General features: G+C 46.0%; 1 pseudogene; it reads left to right on the top strand.

Annotated features, from left to right (window-relative positions):
• The first annotated feature begins 1697 nt into the window (after window positions 1-1697).
• The window catches only part of LOC138415468 (dnaJ homolog subfamily A member 2-like), a 29439-nt pseudogene continuing 13543 nt past the window's right edge, over window positions 1698-17593 (top strand).

The raw sequence follows: 17593 nt of genomic DNA, 5'->3' as shown, positions 1-17593 counted from the left end.
TCACTGTCTAACTCACTAGAAGTGCTAAAGAGCTGTTCTTTCATCTGGAAATACCCAGGGAGAGATTTTCTTACCAAGAGCTTTTACATCCTCATTCATTTGAATTGTCGCTCTGGGAGCCAGGCAGGGAACAGGTATTTTTATTTTACTTTAATGGATAAGCAGTGGTATAACTAGTGACAAATGGATCTCTCCTCTGTTACACTCCTCTGTTACACTCCTCTGCGTACTATGAACAAGGCCCTGACTTTCTCCTTTGAGCTGGATTCCGGGACTTGGCTGAGTAGACCAGATTTGAGGGAGTGTGGGTTCCTGTGCTTTGGGGAGGGGAGGGACTCACAGACTAGCAGAGAGGCTGCTGGTGTCATCAAAAGTCTTGAATTCAAGAGCCTCTCTTCTGAACCCAGCTGCCAGAGCCCCTCACAGTTCTGTGGGTCCACAGTTTTGGCTGCTCTGGCTTGGCCTCACCTCTGGGACTAAAAAACAGCAGAGGACATTCTATCCTCCTCTGACAGACCAAGTCAGGGTTGAGTTAGGAATCAAGAATCACAATAAAAAATACCCAGGTTTGTACCCTTAGTGAGCAAACAGAGTTACTACTTCTTCTTCTGTTGTATAAGGTCACTCCCAATTCCTCTTTCCTCAAGCTTTCCTCTCCATTCCCAGCCAACATGTAGGTGGCAGCTGTTTCTTTATTTATACCCTTTTCCAAAGCCCACATCCTCCAGGAGGTCTACTCAGGTTACCCTGCTTTGAGGAATCCTTCCTTTACTTTGTTATTAGATACCCAAATTCGTCTTCAAGAACAAGACCCTGCACACACAGAAAGACAACAGTAAATTAGGAGTGAGTTATATGGCTAGTGTAATGTATATGCTAGCGTGTAAGTTAATGCCACGTGGAGGAAATCCAGAACTGTCCCTGATGATACACTGCCTTGGGCTCGGAAATTCCCATTTTTAGGGAACTGGTTCCTGCAGAGTTGAAGGGATTATGATTCTATTAGTCACGGGGCTGATTCCCCTTGGTTGTTAGAATGAGTCAAACGCAGCCCTGGCCCTGAGCCCCATCTCCCCAGAACCAAGTTGGAGAAGGTACCCCATTGGATGAGGGTTTCACCCAGAACCCGCCCCCCTTCCTTGGATAGCACTGTCCTGCTCGCTGCTGAAGTATCTCCTCTCTGTTCAGACATCCAGGACAGAAGAGTCTCCAAAGGGAGGAGGGCTCCCACATGCCCATGAGGAAGGGGAGTTCTGAGTTCAAGTCCAGGAACAGCCATAGAGAGAGGAAGGACCATCGAACAGGACAGCCTTTCCCTCCTCCCTGCGAGGATACAAAAGCACCAAGCAGCACCAGTATCACTCTATCCTAAGTGATGTCCAAGACCATTCCCGGCCCCTCTGCCTCTTCTGAAATGGTCAGTCACAGAGAGAGCTCCCTTAACCTTGGAGCAGTCCCCTGGGCCAGGCTGGGTCAGGTGACAACTCAAGGAAGCTCCCGGGACAGGGAAAGAGTAGGCGCATCCAGGCCCAGGGTCCTCTCCAGCCCCTGCCGCGGCTGCACCGGGGCAGCAGGTGCAGTTTCCCAGCAGGATGGAGCGGGTGGCTCTGCTCTTGACAAATTGTTTTTCAGGGCGGTACACTCTTGGGTGCATGAACTGAAGGTGCGAAAGAGAGAGACGGCAAGGAGGGAGGGAGATGAGGGGCGTCCGGAGAGCAAAGAAGCGAGACGGGCGGGTGGCTGCGGTTCACATCCTCCGGCGGGCGCACCGGCCGCCGCTAGGGTGCAGCTGTGGGCTGATGCGGGCGCCGGGCCGCGGGCGGAGCGCGCCGGAGACCCGCTGGCAGCGCTGGCGAGGAGGTTCGGGTGTTGTGTTTCCACTGTAACGATAATTAGGCGGATTCTGTGTTTATTTAGGCTGAGAGCTGTAAGATAAATGACAGCTTCGAAGATGCTTTTCAGCACTTCATAAATCACCCACCGGCCCGGGCAGTTTGCTTCTGCCACGTCTGGGTTCTTCCTCGCGTCCTCCCCGCCACCCCCGCCACCAACCCCCCACCCCGCCCGCACTCACCGGGAAGAGGGCACCCCCGGGACGACCCGGGTGCTCTCGCCACACAGGGCAGAAGAGCAAAGGGGAAAGTGTGTCCGTCCTTCCCGAAGCTCGCCGGCGCCGGGCAGCGGCCGGGAAAGCTGTCAGGAGAGACGCTTCCCCCCAAAGGGGTCCCCGCGGGCCTGGGGGGCTCGCTTGACGGGCAGGCCTGCCCTCCTCCGGGAGAATACGGTCTCTAATGGGCTCTAATTCAAGCTCTCTTCCCCGTGCCTCGCCGACACAGCTGGAGATTTACAGGAGACACAGACAAGTATTTATAGTGTGGGGGACGTTGCTTCTTCCTCCAGTGACAGTCCTCGCCTCTCCCGGGGACTCCGCCGGGCACAAGGGTCCTGTCCTTGCCCCCGGGAGAGCACATTCTTGCATAAGGCTTGTGGCCAACAGGCTGTCTTTCTATGGGAGCCTGGGACTCCTTGACCACTAAGAAGGGCAAAGACTTGGAAGGTGAGGCACCCCCTAGTCAGGCCTGAGTCAGGTCAGTTCAGTCCTTGGGAAGAGGGACTGGGTGTGGGGAGTCAGATGCTGAGCCTGTGGAACTGTGACCGGGAGCTGCAAAGGGCACAGTGGAGGTGATACCTTCCCACGCGGAGGTTTCAAGTCAGACACTGCGGGATCTCAGGTCAGATATCAGGGTGGCTGGTATGTCCCCTTCTCCCAGTTTGAAAACATGGATCTGGGGAAACTGGCCTTGGGTCACACAGCCAGGTTAGCCTTCGGTAGGCAACAAGCCCCAATAATCTTCTTATGAGACCAGTGCTGCCAAACTCAGGTCATCCACAGCTTGGGGAAGTCCAACCAAGCCACCAAGGAGAGGGAGGGATTTCTGGCTCCAGACACCACACTAGTGAGAAGGGCAGGCATACAGCCACTGCCCTCCTCCACCTGCTGTCACTTCAATCATGTCCGACTCTGCAACCCCTTGGACTGTAGCCCAGCAGGCTCCTCTGTCCATGGGCTCCTCTAGGCAAGAAGGCTGGAGTGAGTTGCCATGCCTTCCTCCAGGGGATCTTCCCGATGGATGGAACCAGCCTCTCTTATGTCTCCTTCATTGGCAGGCGGGTTCTTTACCACTGGCACCACCTGGGAGGCCCTCCACCTGCATAGCTTTCACCTAATAAAGGGTCTGCTGTTACACTGGAGAACAAAGGCAGCTTCCCATGTGGAACACTCTGCCTACTGGTAGTCCAGGAATCACAGCCCCTGGGTTTGTAGAGCCCATCCTCACTGGGAGGGCGCTATCTGGACCGCCAGAATGCACCCAGAAAAGAAGAAACTGGGCCAGACACTAAGCTTCAGAGATTGGAAGATTAGCTACTGACATTTCTGTTTTGTAAGGCATGAAAGAGGCTGCTCTTTCTCTGACAAGGAAACTAAGCAGAAAGGACAAATGTGGTGGGTCAGGTCCCCAGCTCAGGGGCTCTGAATTGTCATGCTAGTGCTGGGTAATCCCATGAGCTCCATCAGAGCTCTATTCAGCATTCATCAGGCACCATCTCTGTGCCAGACACTGCAGTATGTGCTGGAAATAAAAGATGAGAGATACATCCCCTCTACTAGAAGGCGATCTCTGGAAGATACATGTCTTCTACTCTAAGAATGTGTGCATGCTCAATCGTACCCAGCTCTTTGCAACTCCGTGGACTGTAGCCCACCAGGCTCCTCTGTCCGTGGGTTTATTATAGCAGGAACACTGGAGTGGGTTGCTATTTCCTTCTCCAGGGGATCTTCCCAACCCAGGGATCGAACCTGCATCTCTTGTGTCTCCTGCACTGGCAGGCAGATTCTTTACCACTGAGCTACCAGGGAAGCCCTCTAATGGAAGAGATGAACATAAAAACAAAGCATTACAAACAGCTATAGGATGAGGACTGGTACTTCATTGATGAGACGTATTTCCTTTTTCAGCAAGGGTGTTCAGTTCTCCATAGTGGAATATTGCTTAAGTCTGAGTAAAGCTATGGAAATACTGTAGTTAAGAGCATGGACTCTACTGGCGGACACATTGAGCTGAAATTCCAGCTCTGCCACTTACTAGTTATATGATCTTGGGCAAGTTTAACTTCTTGTGCCTCTTCTATAAAATGAGAAGAATGATTCCTGTGATTATTATTTTATTGGGGTTACCTCATAGGGTTATAGTGAAGTTTAAGTGAGAGGATGCCAAAGTACCTGGAATATAATAAATGCTCAATAACTGTTAGCAATGGGGGTGGGGGGTGGGGTTGTGGGGGAGAGAAAGTCAGAGAAATGCTCCAGTCCCCTGAATAAGAGAGCAGTAAAGCTCTTGCACAGTCGCTGCCATCTTCTCCAGTTTCACAGCATTGTATCAGGATATAAAAGGCTTGGGTTCTAATCCCACCTCTTCCCTTAGCTGGTGATGTGTTCTTGCTCAGTTTCTGAGTTTCAATTCCTCCCTTGTCAAAAGAAGGGGTGAACTTCCTTCTACAGTCTTTTCACCTTAGACATTTTCTAGTTCTATTTAAGAATACACACAAAAAGTGAACATTAATATGTATATCGATAATTTTACAAGTCAATTAACAAAATTCATTGTCGCAACAGTCTCTAAGCGATGCTCAATCACTGATAAATGTCCTTTGTGGCACTCAAAATGATGATATTTTAAAAGCTGTCCCCAGTCCTGACAAATATCTCTGTGATGCTATCAATAGCACAGTAACGACACTGAAGCTGTAGCAAGGTCAAGATTGAAGAGATCGAATCTCTAATCCCAGAACCATTTCGGAAGCTGACTCCAGGCGCAGGTTACTTGGAAGAACTTAGATCTACTGTTTTTCTTCTGGAGACTTGGATCTCTCTGATTGACTCATCTTCATCCTTTCAACTCTCCTTGTTCATCCAATTTAATCAACTCTACTGTGTATTTCCATGTGCCAGACATCTTAGCTAGATGCTTAGTATAAAGACAAATGTGACTCCTTTCCTCCAAATGTTCACTGTCTTTTAAGGAGAGATACATGAAAACATACCAAATAAATGTAATAAAATACTGTAAATGCTGTGATGGAAGTCTGAGGATGGGACACTGAGGGTGGCCAAGAAGAAGTGGTTGATTATCTCCCATGCCTCCATAGCATTCTACACATCCATACTTGTATGAATGAATCAACCAGCAAAGAGCCTGGAGTAGAAGATTTTGGTGAGGAGAATAGCAGGAAGGGAAAGAAAGCTATCTGCCTCCCAACAATGCTATGAAACAAACAAAGCAGTAAATTAAAGGCAGGAGGCATGGAGTTACACATCTCTGAGAACAACTCCTTGAAGCTAGAAATTGATATACCCTGAAGCTGGTATTGCCTTTCTCTCTGATCTAGCTTGTAGACAATCCTAAGGCTGCACATTGCCTAGCCAAAACAAGTTGAGCAGGGTAGGGACAAAGGCGGGCCAGGAGGACTTTCTGCCCCCACACACCAGAAGAGCTGAATCTCCTCCCCAGACTGTGATGTGGAAGCAAAATAGTCATAATGCCAGCTACTAAGGAAGTTGGACAAAGATGAACCAAGCCTCTCTAATCTTCATGCGATCAAAGGCCACATTGCATCTTGTTGCATCTGGGGCTCACTTGCTCTATAGCTAAGGATCTGGCATGCTCAAAGGAAGACAAAGTTATAGGTTTATCTGTCTTATGGCCCACAGATTTCACCAAACACCAAGAAGGCTGGGTGAGAACATGTGGGCAGGGCAGCACAACTAGCCGTGCCCAGGTAGAAGAGCCCCCAAATACATGCCCTGTTCACAGTGGGGAGGGTTGACACCTTCCTTGGAGAAGATAGTACATTCCTTTCACTTATGCGTTGGTGTGAAGTGCTAAAGTACAAGAAGTGGAACAGCTGTCAAATTTACTACTGAGGTCCATCTTCATAGCTCAGATCTTCAGAAAATATTTTACGATATGATAATTCAATCCTCCTCAGAGCTTTGCTTCATTTCTGCTCCCTTGGAGAAGCAAGCAAAGAAAGCTAGGCGTCTCTAACTCAACCCTGTGTTTGTTTAGATGCACTGAAATCCCCTGTGTGGTTAACTTTAGCTTTTTCCCATTGTCAACAATCTCAGAGAAAGCCTCAAACACTAGCCAATGTTTACAAGCAGATCTCAGTAACTGTCACCCAGTAATCTCCTTCTTCTGACCCCTGGCTTCAAACTTGGCTCTGCCAGTGCTCTTGACTTTTCCCACACTTTCCAAGCTTCCAGTCAAAGAACATGCAGGACAGCCTGTTCTCCAGTGTGAGCATGTAAATTCTGCCCTCAACAACTCCAGGCCCTCCCAGCTCCTGGCTTGGACCCTATCCAGAGGACAGATAGGCACAGACAATGGAATATCTTTTTAAAATCTGCCCTTCAGGTTGAGAAGTTGGTGTCCCTAATTCCTGCCAGGAGGACCTGTAATTTGAATGTTACTCTAAGACTAGAGAGAGGAGTCACCAAAACCTGGAACACTACTTCACCGGTATGCCTTGATAATCAACAGTTGAGAGCTTGGACTAATGCTGGGTAATTCTATTTGACTCAACAAACATTTGTTGAGTACATGCTAAATGCCAGGCACTGTGACAGGTGCTGGCAATTATTGCTAACAGCCTGTCCTTCTGAAGCAGTTGGCTCAGGTTAGAGATGCTGTTACATAGCTGGGGGAAAAGGGACCGAAGGAAGAACTGAGCTCAATACCACAGCTCTCCCTCTTTCAGAGAGCATCTTACATGTGAGAAAAACAGGAGCACAAAGGGGCCAGGTCGCAGCACATTTCATTTGCACTGAGTCAGCTGCTTATCTCTCCTTCTTCTGAATTCTGGCCTGGTAGACAGAGCTGGGGATGTGGAATCAAAAAATGTTGGGTCCAGGGACTTCCCTGGTGGCCTAGTGGCCACTCGCAATGCAGGGGGCCCTGGGTTTGATCCCTGGGTCAGGGACCTAGAGTCCACATGCTGCAACTAAAGATCCCACATGCCACAACTTAGACCTGGCTCAGCCAAATAAATAAATTTAAAAAATAAAAAGACTTGGATCCAAATTCCAAATCCTGCATTTAGTTGTATGAGCATGGGCAAGTTTCTTGACCTCCGAGTCTCAATTTCCATTGATATGTAGCGAAAATAAAAGTAGTTGTCCTGCCTACCTCATAGATAGAGAATATCAGATGAGATCATGTAATAGGGACCAGTGCTTCTCAAACTTTAATGGGCATGTGATTCACCTGGGGATCTTGTTAAATTACAGACTCAGGGTCAGTGGATCTGGGTAGGCCTGAGATTCTGCACTTTTAATAGGCTCCCAGATGATGCTATTGAGGCTGATCCAAATCACACTTTGGGTAAAATGCTATGGACTATTTACTGGTGATGGTGGTTTAGTCACTAAGTCATGTGACTCTTGCGACCCTATGGATTATAGCCTGCCAGGCTCCTCTGTCCGTGGGATTCTCCAGGCAAGAATACTCGAGCTGGTTGACGTTTCCTTCTCCAGGGGATCTTCCCGACCCAGGGATCGAACCCAGGTTTCCTGCATTGCAGGCAGATTCTTTATTGAGTGAGCTACAAGGGAAGACTGGACTGTTTACTAATCAAATGGAAAGGATGGCTCTGAGGAACATCTGCACTAAATAAACATCCAAAACTCATCCAGAAATCCATAGAGCCCTACTGAGTGAGTAGAACTGAGGTAGACAGTCACTGTGTGGGTAATAAGAAATTTACGACGTGTCTTTGCTTACTTAGGTAAAATTATTAGAGGATAAGAATCCATCCAAACTTAGCAGCTGGGTCAAAAAAAAAGAAAAAGGGATTCTTCTATCTCCTTCAGTTAAAAATATTTACCCTGGATGTAAAAACACTGGAATAAAAATCAGGAGGTCCTTCATCCTATTAAATCATATCCTACAGATTGCAACTATCTCCTGCCAAATTCTCATCAAATCTTTTGAAACTGTTGGAACAGATTTTCTTGAGGTTAGAGACCTCATAGCCTCCCCAGTTGTGGGCTTGGACCTTATCCTAGTGTTCAGAGACCCTTTAGAAGTCATCTCAGTGTGCTTATAGTCATTGACATTGTCCCAGATGAGAAGTATCTACCTCTTGTATCACCTCACACCAGTCAGAATGGCTAGCATCAAAAAGTGTGCAAATAATACATGCTGGAGTAGGGGTAGCCAAAAGGGAATCCTCCTACACTGTTGGTGGGAATATAAATTGGTGCAGCCTCTATGGAAAACAGTATGGAGATTCCTTAAAAACCTAAAAATAGACTTACCATATAATTCAGCAATCCCACTCCTGGGTATATGTCTAGAAAAGACAGAAACTCTAACTTGTGAAGATACCTGGACCCCAATGTTTACTGCAGCACTATTTACAATATCCAAGATGTAGAAACAACCTGAATGTCCGCTGACAGATGAATGGATAAAGAAGATGTGGTGTATATATATATATATATATATATATATATATATAATGGAATATTAATCAGCTATTTAGAAAGAATGAAGAAAGTGAAGAGGAACTAAAAAGCCTCTTGATGAAAGTGAAAGAGGAGAGTGAAAAAGTTGGCTTAAAGCTCAACATTCAGAAAACAAAGATCATGGCATCTGGTCCCATCACTTCATGGGAAATAGATGGGGAAACAGTGGAAACAGTGTCAGACTTTATTTTGGGGGGCTCCAAAATCACTGCAGATGGTGACTGCAGCCATGAAATTAAAAGATGCTTACTCCTTGGAAGAAAAGTTATGACCAACCTAGATAGCATATTCAAAAGCAGAGATATTACTTTGCCGACTAAGGCCCGTCTAGTCAAGGCTATGGTTTTTCCTGTGGTCATGTATGGATGTGAGAGTTGGACTGTGAAGAAGGCTGAGCGCCGAAGAACTGATGCTTTTGAACTGTGGTGTTGGAGAAGACTCTTGAGGGTCTTCTCCTTGCAGGAGATCCAACCAGTCCATTCTGAAGGAGATCAGCCCTGGGATTTCTTTGGAAGGAATGATGCTAAAGCTGAAACTCCAATACTTTGGCCACCTCATGTGAAGAGTTGACTCATTGGAAAAGACTCTGATGCTGGGAGGGATTGGGGACAGGAGGAGAAGGGGACGACAGAGGATGAGATGGCTGGATGGCATCACTGACTTGATGGACGTGAGTCTGAGTGAACTCCGGGAGTTGGTGATGGACAGGGAGGCCTGGCGTGCTGCGATTCATGGGGTTGCAAAGAGTCAGACACGATTGAGCCACTGAACTGAACTGAATGCCATTTGCAGCAATATGGATGGTCCTAGAGATTATCATAGTAAGTCAGACAGAGGACAAATGGTATTACTTATATGTATAATCTAAAAAATAATACAAATGAACTTATTCACAAAACAGAAACAGATTCACAGACATAGGAAAAAACTTACGGTTCACCAATGGAAAAAGCAGCGGAGGGAGTTTGGGATTAACAGATACCCACTACCATATATAAAATAGAGAAACAACAAAGGCCTACTGTATAGCACAGGGACCTATATTCAATATCTTTTAATAACCTATAATGGAAAAGAATCTGAATCACTTTGCTGTATACCTGAAACTAATAGAATATTATAAATCAACTATACTCAATAAACAAACAAACAAAAAGAAACGTCTACTTCCCTTTCAAATGCCTTCAGAAAATGCCTCTCCATTTCCCTAATAAAAATGATCATTTGCTCACACTCTTAGGGAGTTTAATATTTGGTTAACATTTGTATAACTCCTGTGAGTGCATGTGGTGTACGGTTAGGCCACTCAAGATGGCTGTTTTCTTGCTGTTTGTGCATCCCCTGTTTGACCAGTCCCTTCTTCACTCATATGACTATCCACTCCTCTTAATTACAGGGCTTAATTAGCCCCTGGTAACTGATGAGCCCCCCGATGTTGATTCCCCTTATAGATGGTAGCCTCCTTCTACCCTAGGAGCCCACTATCTGCCACACATGATAAGGTGTCAGTCACTCCAGGACCCTTTGGGTAAGGTTCCCCTACCCAATTAAACCATTGATGGTTTTGTTGCTGTTCTTAGGTTCTTTCTTTGGTCTCAAGGCTGAGGAACTACAAGGGGTTATCCTAGCAGTATGCAGCAGAGAAGTGAGCTTGAGTCTGCTTGTCCCAGTTACCTACAAAGAGATGATCCATTTCTCAGAACCTGCATGGCCAGGCCTGCAAAGGCCAAAACAAAGCATACAATCGGACAATTATTGGAAGAAATATTATAATGAAATATTCCTGATGAGAAGCAAGACTTTCAGATTTTAGTCTTATCTTTGCTACCACCCAGCTTGTCTGGGATGGAGTTCTCAACATTTCTAAACAGAATTTACCTGCTTATAATATACATACCTCTTCTATGGCTAGAAAGACTTTATGATTCAAAAGAGAAATGAAAAGTGAAAAAAAAAAACAAGAAAGCAAAACACATTCTTTTTTGTTTGCTTAAACAACAGAAATTTCTGTTCTTAAATTCTGGAGAGTGGAAATCAAAGATCAAGGTGTTGGCAGGGTTACTTTCTTCTGTAGTCTCCTGTTGGCTTGTAAATGCTGTCATCTCCTTGTCTTCGCATGGTCTTCTCATGTTCTAATCGCCTCTTCATATGAGGACATTAGCCATATTGAATTGGGGCCCACTCTAATGGCCTCCAGAGAAGGCAATGGCACCCCACTCCAGTACTCTTGCACCTGGAAAATCCCATGGACGGAGGAGCCTTAGCGAAAGTGGGGTCGCTAAGAGTCAGGCGTGCCAGACTCTTAGCCACCCCACTTTCACTTTTCACTTTCATGCATTGGAGAGGGAAATGGCAACCCACTCCAGTGTTCTTGCCTGGAGAATCCCAAGGACGGGGGAGCCTGGTGGGCTGCCGTCTATGGGGTCGCACAGAGTCGGACATGACTGAAGCGACTTTGCAGCAGCAGCAGCAGCTAATGGCCTCATTTTATCTTAATTACCTCTTTAAAGAACTTGTCTGCAAATATATTCTTGAGGTCCTGGAGAACACATTTTAAAAATAACATTCCCCTGGTGGTTTTTACATGTGTTTTCCCAACAGTTGCTAAATTCCAGCTCCTCTTTGGTCCTGGAGAGTCGGATTCAGCTGGAGCTAACAGAAATCAAATACATGTCTAACGAGAGTTCCCGAAAGTCTGGACTCCAGAACTTCTCTGGAGAGCAACAGGCACTGGGGCCCCTGCTCCTGCAAGCCTGCTGCTGATGCAAAGCAGGGAGTGTTTCCTGGAGAAGGGAGGCCTGGGAGGGGTAAGTGGTGACAGTTTATCTGAAGCTGGCGCTGGGTTCATTAAGAGGCCTGGTGCAGTTTATCTGCTTCTTGTCCACAAGGCTCAGCTTCTCTGCACTCTGAGTCCAGGTCTTGTCACCATCCCAGTCCTGGCGGCGTCAGGTTGGAAGAGTGTGAAACAGAGCATCCCCCCACTACCCCACCCCAATCTCCCCTTGTCTCCAACTGTCTGTCCTCAAGGGGTCACATAGGAGCTGCAATTGTAGGAATCAAGCTTGAAGCCTTCAGTCAATACTTTCTGCCCCCTGACAGTAAGGTCCTGGGAGATGATTTGGCTGCTCCAATAAAGAAAAAAGCCCAGACCTCAGCCGAAGGAGGTAGAGGGACAACAGAGACATGGACTCACCTTTGTCAAAGCCACCTTGCCTTAAATGTAGCGGACACCTATTTTAAGTGGTCCCACTTGTCCTTGACACATTCTAATAACAGAGAATGGGACACAATTCTGTGTTTCAGAAGAGGAGGTCCTGGAATTGTGAGGCCTCTTTCTTAATGCCCCACAGCAACTCAGTGGTAGAAAAAACAATGGAACATATCCTGAGTCCTGGTCCAGCCCTTCCTGGGACTGAAACCTTTACTTCAAGCTTTCAGTCCTCTTCTCCACTCAGCTGCCAATAGTACAACCATCTTTGAGAGTAAAGATGCTCCAAACCCTACAACAGGGTTGTTTGATAGCCAGGGATGATCACACTGCACCATCCGCTCCCTCTTCCCTGGTTCTCCAAGATCATCAGGACAACAGGTGCATCTGCGGGGGCTGAAAGGCCCAGTCTGTGAACAGAAAGAAGATCCTTTGGCCAGACCCAGTTTCTCCAGTGCAGAGGAAGGTGCTGACCTGTCCAACAACTCCAAACGCTGACCCAGCAGTAAGGGGACCCCCTCCTAGAGGGCCAGTGCATTATTCAGCTATTTGGAATAGACTAACAAACTGAGATTATTAACCTCTGGTTCTATCCAAAGAGTACTACCACTGTCTACTATTGGAATCCATGTCCAAAGGGTTATTGACTTTTACCAGGAGCGTGGGAGGCAGTAAATGGATTTCTCCAAGTCAAAAGGAAGCAGTTGTTTTTAATGGGAAATCTGCCTCTTCAAAACCCCCAAAGCTGTCAGGAGCTCCATTGTCCCCCTCTCCGAATTCTGCTTCCTTGAGGGACCGAGTCACACTTACTCTTTGCTATCTGCTTTCTCTAACCCACCAGCTGGGTTACTTTTTCACCCCAGGTGCATGCAAGTACCAGGGTCGTCACCACGTATAACCAGGCAGCCACATTCCTAAACACATGTCAGTGGCCACGTAACTCCATACTCTCACACTCAGCTGCCCACAGAGTGTCTCTCAATTACAGCATGGTCACTGAGAGCTTGGGACCTTGGAACGAACTCTCCTATGTTTAAATCTCAGCTCTTTTTACTGGCTGTATACTTAATCTCTCTAAGCCTCTATTTCCTCATATGTTAAATGGATGTAATAAGAGTATTTACCTCTTGGGTTTTAAATGAGATCAAGTGCTTAGTGCAGGGATTGGGCACATAATAAGCACCCCATAAATGTTAATTATTATCGTGAATGCCTCTCTGTCTTGAGGGGCTTCTAGGGAGGAGGTGTCTGCACTCTTAACACTGAATTCCATCCTTCCTTCCTGAGTGTTGTCTGTCCCAGTGGGTCTTTCTCTACTTTGTCTGTCCCCAGCCTTCATATAACAGGATCATCCCTGCTGTTCTTTGCCCAGCAGATGTCCTTGCTCTCTTATTCTCCTGGAAGTAAAAAAGGGCAGATGGATTATTTAGCTACCTCTTTCCAAAATCTGTAAATAAAGAGCAAAATGCCCTGCCACCAGATAGCTGGAATCAGGACCCACTTGACCTTCTATTTAAACCCTCAGAAGCCCCTGCCCCATCTAGCCCTGTTGCCCTTTGGACTGGGGTGGGGGTCTCAAGAGAGGTATGTATGTGAGGCCTGTGAGTGGCTCTCCCCAGCTCCTCAGAAGGTTGCTTATCAGGGAGTGAAACACCAGCCCTAGCTTTCCATGACAGCAGGAGCTGCCTGAGAAGAGAGGCTGAGATAAATGAAGGATCCTTCAGCCCCGTCAGCGTGGGCCAGACAGAAACCAGGTGCAAGGCCGTGAGCCTTCAACTTTTATAAACAATCTTCCATCGCCCACTGCAGCAGCTTGAGCCTGAGATGGGGATTAGAAGAACAGCTTCTGCAGGCCTGGGGCCTCTCAGCTGGACAGCCAGTTAAAGGGCACGTAAGATAACTGGCTGCTGGGAAAGATGCTTGAGGAAACCCAGCCATTCGTCAACAGGGGTTTGCTTGACCTGGCAGGAGAGAATCTGATATCTAAACAGTTCCCTGCGTCCCTGAAGCGCTCCGAAAGTTCTCCAGCTAAATATTTGATACCACACCAGATGATAGCCCAGGGCTCTTCTCACCAGTGGGAGAAGGCTGCTGCTAGACAGGAGAGGAAGCCTAGTCAGTACTAGGTTCACTGAAGTCAGGCAGGACTTGAGGTGGTGGCATCCCAGCTATGCTGATTTTGAGGTCCTTTAACCTTCTCCAGTCCAACCAGGGGTAAGGACTTTGCCTACCAAGAGCTGCTTCTCTGGGAATCCACGAAAAGACATGGAACCTAAATATCTTTTGAAGGCAGCTGTCCCCCCTTCCAGTCCTCCACCTGCCTCCTCACTTCTCGGATAGATGTTTTGTTTGCAGGAACTGAAAAAATAGCCATGACCCCTACGCTCGGGTGGTCAACACCAGCTTCATCCACCTGAGATTACAAAATAAAGGGAAGTGCTTGAATCCCCTCAGGGAGGTGGGGAGACTGGCCTGGCTGAGCATGAAAGAACTTTTGTGTTTACAAATCGCATTCATTCAGCAGTGGGGATGAGAAGGTCTACAATTCCACGTTCAGAGTTTCTTGTATAATGCTGAGAAGGAAAGCACATTTCAGAGAGAATTGCCTCCAAGAGAAGGGTGTTCCTCCTCTGGTTGGAAGGTAAGAAACAAGAGTCAAAAATAAGGCTCTCGGATCAGTCAGGCTCGAGCTCATGTCTCTGCTCTGGTATTTGACCACTCCAGTGGTCATTGCGATCTTGGAAAGTTATGTGACCTCTCTAAGTTTCAGTTTCCTTGTCTGCACGGTGGGGATGGTAGTAACTAGTTGTAGGGTGGTTGTGAGGAGGACTAAACAGTGAGGCTTGTGAAGAAAGCACTTACCAGAGTGATACAACACTCAGTAAATGGCAGCTATTATCAGTAGTGAGGTCTCCACCTTTGGAAGAAAACATAGAGATAGAGAAATGAAAATTATCTAAGAACAGTTTTTTTGGAAAGGGCAGAATTTCAACACAGAACACACATTCATTCTTTTAAAAACCCCTTGGTGTTATTAAAAAAAATTATAACATATACATAAATAAAAAGACATAATCGACTCCTATTTACCCAACAATACATAGCTTCACAACTATGAAGGCCAATCTTATATCATCCATACCCCTTACACAGGTATAGTCTGTTTTAAGTAAGCTATTTTGGCCATAAGTGTGGATTATTTTCTTATAGGAGAGGGAATATGGGATTTACAGCATAAAAACTTGTTCCATCCTTGATTAGCTGTTTGACTTTGGGGATGCCACTTAATTCATTTAATGCTCAGTTTCTTCATCTGTAAAATGAAGTTGTTAATAATTAGACCTGCCATACATACTTCAAAGAGCTCTTGCATAGAGGAAATTAGATGTCTGTGAAAGGGCCTTGTAAAAGGAAGTCTATGTCAATATACTGGTTGTTACAGCTCCACCTCTCACGGGGGGTGGCACTGAGTATGTGCTCAGCAAACATTTATTACGGTTGTGTTAAGTGCCACGCCAGGTCAGGCCAAAGACCTGCCCTGCAGTCTTAGGTTGCATCCCTGAGCCTAGCTGGTCACATTGCAAATACTGTCACTAAGGCAATAGGGATCACTCAGTGTGTCCCAGCCCTACTGTCAGAGAAGAACATCCCTCAGTATACACATCCTGTTGGACCAAGAGTCACTTCTTATACCATATGTCTTTGTTCAATGTCAAAGCCTGGAAAATGTCAAATTATGTCCAGTCTCCAGTGCTGTATTTCCGTTAAAGATCAGAATGAGAATTACAGAGACAGTGGGTAAGACCTCAGAATTACATGTTGAAAAAAGAAGCTTTTTTTCATGTAAAGAACATAACCCAAATCACCCTTTCAAAAGCTATTTGGGGATAAGTCTTAGGTCCAGAATTTAAAGCTTCACTGGGAAACCAGAGAGGGATCCCTGATCCAAAGGGTGACCCTGCAGCTGTTTTGGTTACAGCTGGAGAGATGCTATTTCTCTCTCATTTTTCTTTCCTTAGAAGAGAATTTCATCTTTGCCCCAACCTCTGCATCCTGGTAGCCCATGAAAACAATATTTTCCTGCTCAGCAGGGCAAAACCTCTTATTTCCTGCTGTCCTTTTCCCATCTCCTAGCTCCACAGTGAAGTCCTTGCTGCAGACAGATTTCTCCAGCAAGTTATTTTCTTACCACTGAGCCCCAGCTGTTTTGCATCCCTGAAGCATGTCAGGGCCAGAGCAGAAATGAAAGGACTGAGGCAGTGTCAGCTACAAAGGGACCCAGGTCACTAGTGATCAGATTTTTTTAATGAACCTGAGGGCCAGGGACTTGAAAGGAAGGTCAGAGTTCACAGAAGGGTGATGGCAATATGCGTCCAGATTATTAAATACTGAATGTGAAGACATCGATGTTGTTCCAATACTCATTCCCTCCAAGAGCTCAATGCTGCACTGAGCAGTTAGGGCTTCACGACCTGATTGCATGAGCAATCAGCAGTCTCCTGGAAACCTCTGACTTCATGCTGCCAGAGGAGCATGAAGGACATTTGACAACTGGATTATATCCTAAGACTTTGGTTCCTACTCTGACTCCCCAGGTTACTGACTTCTCCTTTCTCCCAGAAAGAATTCAAGGTCAAGTTTTCAAAGTGCTTCCAGGAGAAGAATGTGGTGTACAGAGGGGAATTCTTGCTGAATAGTTCCCTCTGACCTGTCCCTAATACAACTGTTTCTCTCATTCCCATCCGATTATACTTCTGAGTTTTGGAGATCTTGATTTCTTGGTCCCAACTGCAATGAGGGCTTTCTTAGCATTATGATCCTAAGCCTCACTGAAAGGAACACATTTCTTGATGGGAATCAATCTATATTCATTTCAGTTCAGAATTGTTTTCTTTATTTGCTTCTGGGAGCAAGGTACAACTCAGCCTTCTACAAAGGGGTGATGTCCAACTTTACTGGTGGTTCTGGTTAAGCCAGCCATGCAAATGTTCCCAGGACATATGTTCACAAGAGATACAGGGAAAGACCCAAAGGGAATGCTAAAGTCATTGAGAGATCTCAGGGTCATCTAGTCCAGGCTCCCATCCAAGAACTTTCCTTTCAGATGGCCATATGCTGATGCTTTAACACCCCAAGTTATAGCAAGTTGATTAGAAAGTCCAGTTTTATTGTCAAAAAGTTCTTCCTATTACCTTCCTAATCTCACTCTTAAGAGCTAAACAGAATAAATGGAAGCCCTTTCAAGAACTCCATGTGTTATTCTTTTAGATCTTTGAAAATGTCTGTAATATCTGCTCTAAGTCTTTTCTACTCCAAGCTAAGCATTTTCAGTTACTTCCACAATGCCCTATACAGGAAAAGAACAATGAACTGGCAGTGAAAAGACCTGGCGCCACCAATTTTCGTCTATGTAGCCTTAAAAAAGTCAATGAACCTCTCGGAAGTTCACCTTCTTCCTCTGTAAAATGAAGACTAAACATGCATACTTTACCTACTGTTTTGAGGATCAAATAAGATAACATCATACCACAGAAATGCAAAGGATCGTAAGAGGCTACTGTGACCAATTATATGCCAACAAATTGGAGAACTTTGAAGAAGTGGATAAATTCCTAGAAACATACAACCAACCAAGACTGAATATTGAAGAAAAAGAAAATCTAAACAGACCAGTAATGAGTCAGGAGATTGAATCAGTAATCAAGAATCCCTAATAAAGAAAAGCCGAGGACCAGTTGGCTTCACTGTTAAATCTACCAAACATTTAAAGACGAACTAACATCAATCCTTCTCAAAAT

Source organism: Ovis canadensis, chromosome 11 (assembly GCF_042477335.2).
Source record: "Ovis canadensis isolate MfBH-ARS-UI-01 breed Bighorn chromosome 11, ARS-UI_OviCan_v2, whole genome shotgun sequence".
Classification (NCBI taxonomy): domain Eukaryota; kingdom Metazoa; phylum Chordata; class Mammalia; order Artiodactyla; family Bovidae; genus Ovis; species Ovis canadensis.
This window is presented reverse-complemented; position numbering and strand designations above follow the sequence as displayed.